At 43.0% G+C, this 4,495-nt stretch overlaps 1 protein-coding gene across 1 annotated transcript in view; it reads left to right on the top strand.

Moving 5' to 3' along the window:
* The window catches only part of LOC107571621 (ras/Rap GTPase-activating protein SynGAP-like), a gene marked incomplete at its 5' end in the record, with an annotated part of 86,500 nt that overhangs the window by 6,837 nt on the left and 75,168 nt on the right, over window positions 1-4,495 (top strand). The window lies entirely within an intron of this gene.

Genomic DNA, 4,495 nt, shown 5'->3' with positions numbered 1-4,495 from the left:
CTCTCACACACACACACACACACAGCCTCTCAGCTGGTAACCATGGCAATAATTACAGCTCTGTAGCCGTGTGTTAAGCAATGGCTCGGGGGAGCGAAAGCACTTTGGCCGACCATCTTTCTCTCTCTCTTTATTTTTCCTTTTGCTTTATACTCGTTCTTATTTAATATGGAGGACGGCCATCCACAGATTGAAGGCTTGTGTTGTCATGGAAACTGTAAGTCCTTGTGCCACCAGCCACCGAGTGGGTGTGTGTGTGTTATTCACAATTTTGATAGATCCCGTTCTGAATTGTAAAATCATTCCCTCAAATTATATTTTCCACTTTTCATTAATTTGCCGACGTGTATAATGTGAAGCATTCACAGAATGGGACTTGACAGCGTCACGTTAAGAGTAAGTTATCTTTGTGTTTTAAGATTTAAATAAACTTTCTTAGTCATGAGACTTACAACCGTTGAAGCGAAGCTACAAACTAATCATTAATACCATCTAACAAACAGATTATTTTACCTGATCGTTCAGAAACAGATCTCTTCCAGCGCGGGAATCGAACTCGGTTCGTTGCGAATGAAGCGCGCCGCTGCTGAATTTCAAACGTTTAAGGTGACGGTTAAAGACGTTAGAATTTAAACCCTGCGCGGCGGTTATTAGAGGTGTGTTCGCGCGCGCGGGAGCGTAGTAGCAGATCTCTCTCCAGTCCGTCAGACGCGCGCTGAAGGGCTGCATGGTTTTCTTCTTCTGTCGGTGTGAGATGAGGATGAGGATGAGGATGAAGAGGCGGTCCGCCCACGCAGGATCATTTCTGGCTCGCGTCTAACCGTCGCGCTGAATATCGCGCTTATTTTCGACGATGCGGGAGTAACGGGATGAAGATCGCGCGCGCGTCAGCCGCATTCACCGCGGAGCGAGCGATGAGCGCCGGCGGGAATCAGCGGAGACTCGAGCGAGCGCGGGCCGAGCGCAGCGCAGCGACAGCCGGACTGAAGACCGAGGAGCAGCCGCCGCAGGACGCGGAGAGCACCGCGCGCCGATCACGATGAACGAGGGATGAATCTCGCCGTTTACACTGCGCCGGTGATGAAGCAGAGCACCGCACATGTGCGCAGCCGACTCGACTCGCGTGAAGACAGCGTTACCCAGTGATCCTCCCGCTGACAGAACTGATCTGAGGACAGTGAGAATGTGACGGACGCCCGCGGAGCGCACTGAACATTTCCGTGATAGCGTTACCGTTAGTGACTGCAGCGGAGACTCCTTCTTCTCCGGTAAGAGCTCGCAAACTAAGTTACAGCCTGGGGACGAATTCATTCATAATTATACATTCCTTTCAGGGTTTAATTAAGGGAGTCTGCAGTGAGCCAGCAATACAGTGTACGGGTCAAAATGATACATTTCTCTAAGCACCGCACATGTGCGCAGCCGACTCGACTCGCGTGAAGACAGCGTTACCCAGTGATCCTCCCGCTGACAGAACTGATCTGAGGACAGTGAGAATGTGACGGACGCCCGCGGAGCGCACTGAACATTTCCGTGATAGCGTTACCGTTAGTGACTGCAGCGGAGACTCCTTCTTCTCCGGTAAGAGCTCGCAAACTAAGTTACAGCCTGGGGACGAATTCATTCATAATTATACATTCCTTTCAGGGTTTAATTAAGGGAGTCTGCAGTGAGCCAGCAATACAGTGTATGGGTCGAAATGATACATTTCTCTATTGTGCCAAAAATCATTAGGATATTAAGTAAAGATCATGTTCCATGAAGATATTTAGTAAATGTCCTACTGTAAATATATCAAAACTTAATGTTTGATTAGTAATATGCATTGCTAAGAACTTCATCTGAACAACTTTAAAGATGATTTTCTCAATATTTAGATGTTTTTGCACCCTCAGATTCCAGATTTTCAAATATTGTGCTCTCCTAACAAACCATACATCAATGGAGAGCTGATTTATTCCGCGTTCAGCTGACGCATACATCTCAATTTCTCGAAAATGGACTGGTTTTGTGCTCCAGGGTCACACATATAGTTAGCTTGCTCCTGTACAGTAGATGATGTGCCACCCGCTCAGTGCTGCCCCCTACAGACCGTGTGTTTACAGTAGTGCACTAGAACACCACTCGCTGCTCTGGCGTGTGCTGTTTCTGCACTGGATGCTCTGCACACTTCAACTGTGTATGCATGGATTTGCTGAAATGTGCAGTATGCATACAGTGCACACTGCGAGAAATGCTGTATATGCCACAGTGCACATTACTGTGACAAACTGGATGCGTTATGACATTAATTTCTTGCGTGACTCATTAATGGATCAGACTGACTAAAGTGTCTTTTCACAAAAATTGGGTTTACATGTAAAAGTACATCCGTGTGTATTTCTGTGATTGTAACTGGATGATGTGCACTGAACATAATGCAACAAAATCACGAGACAACAGTCTTGCTGTGCACACTGCGTACTGTTTCACAAGGCATTTTGTAAAAATAGTGTGCAGCATATTGTGTATAGTCAGAAGGAGTTGGTATGCATGCAGTTTCACATATTATTTTATAAAAAATTGTATGCAATGCATCATGTATATGCAATGCATACTACATATTGTTTCACAAACTGTTTTATTAAAGTCTGCAGTATATTATGTGTATTCACAAATATTTAGATGGTATGCACACTGTGTACTCTTTCACATACTGTTTTATAAAAGTAGTATGCCGTGTACCATGCATATTTAGATGCTATGCATATTGCATACTCTTTCATATACTATTTTATTAGAGTATGCAGTATATCATGTATATTCTCAAATATTTAGATAGTATGCACACTGCTGTATTTTACTACAATAAGAGCACAATATAGATGTATATTCAGAAAGATTTAGAATGCATGCTGTTTTACATACTATTTTATAAAAGTAGTACGTGGCATATGAAGTATATTTAGATGGTATGCATACTGCATACTGGGTTTGCTAGTCTTTAATTCCCAGCATAGCTGCTGTAGCTCGTGGATCTCTGCCGAAAACAGTTTTCCATCGGCCCACACAGAATCTGCACACTTTTTTGACATTTTGTGCCGTGGGTTAAATATGGTGGAATGTGTTAAACATTCTTATGATTAATGAGAGCGCTGTTATCTCCAACATATATTGCCTTAAACTGGATCTTTACATGCAGGAATTGTGAACGGTGTTTGCTGTGCATGGTTGCTATGCTGTTGCTAGGGTCAGTCTCGGTGATATTATGGTCTGTTCTGCAGCACACTTGATTCAGGAATCACTCACAAACTTCAAATTTTGTGCAACAACATGGGATTAATCAATGCATGCTGGTTAACTTTTATCATAGTTTATAGTTATATGGAAAGGAAAGTGGTTAACATTAAACCCGTGCTTTATCATCAGTCTTTATGATTTTGTGAACGGGATTTCCTCTTTTGCTGTGTTATAAGCCGGGCTTCGTATGCTTTCGAATTCACGATCTTGTTGTCACGTTTTACAAGAAAAGATAATCGCCAGTTACATACATCTACACACCTTTCACTTTTTAAGACTAGAACAAAAGATGGATTCTTTGTTATTCTTTCGCCGCCCAAATGTTCACGCAAAGAAAGAAGGCATACATTTTATTCTCGCTGTAGTATTGTTGCTGCCGCCGCCATGTCGTGAAGACGCTGTGTGCTTCGTTGTGAAAGCGAAACTACTTTGTTTGGTCTTCCAAAAGAGGACGATATCTGCTTCGTCATGCCTAGAGCTGATCCGTGCTGGACGCTGAGGAAATACATCAACTTAGTGCTGTGGATCGCCGGCACATTTTATGGAGGACTGTGTCCTGATCCTGGGAGAGTAACGTTAGACTAAAATGCCGGCAGTTCTGACTCACGTTAGTATGTTTTCATTTAAAGGATTTGCCACTGATGACTCAAACATGAGTTTTGGGCAGTGTAGAGTAGGGCATTTCTCCGATCACAAATGCAGACATGTTTTATGTTTACGCGGCGCGATGCAACGCAACACGTAAAGAGACAGTATAAGTCATTATAATCAGTAATTATGTCTCCACTGGATGCAACAAATGCCTGGTTTATAATGGGTTTTAATGTGTTTGTCTCGTCGCTCCGGCCGGACAGGGCAGCACAGTATGGTGAGGGGCGTAACATTTCCGTCACACGCTTGAGGTATTCGGCCAATCACAACACACTGGATAGCTGGCCAATCACAGCACACCTCGCTTTCAGAACGATGAGCTTTGTAAAAATCGACGCGTTTCAGAAAGGCGGGGCATAGAGGAGAAACTATAATGTACAGTATGTGGAAAATAATGTGTTTTTGAACCTTAAACCACAAACACATTTCATTACACCAAATACACAAAATAATGTTCTTTTTAGCAGCATCATATGACCCCTTTAAAAGTATGTAATCTTTTGTCAAATACTTAAAAAAATTATATTTTATAAGCTTTTTAAAAATTGTAATTAAAACGACAGAA

This window comes from Sinocyclocheilus grahami, unplaced genomic scaffold (genome assembly GCF_001515645.1).
Source record: "Sinocyclocheilus grahami isolate Dianchi unplaced genomic scaffold, SAMN03320097.WGS_v1.1 scaffold1622.1, whole genome shotgun sequence".
NCBI classification, from domain to species: Eukaryota; Metazoa; Chordata; class Actinopteri; order Cypriniformes; family Cyprinidae; genus Sinocyclocheilus; species Sinocyclocheilus grahami.
The sequence above is the reverse complement of the archived record's forward strand: the minus strand, read 5'-3'. Positions and strand labels throughout refer to the sequence as shown.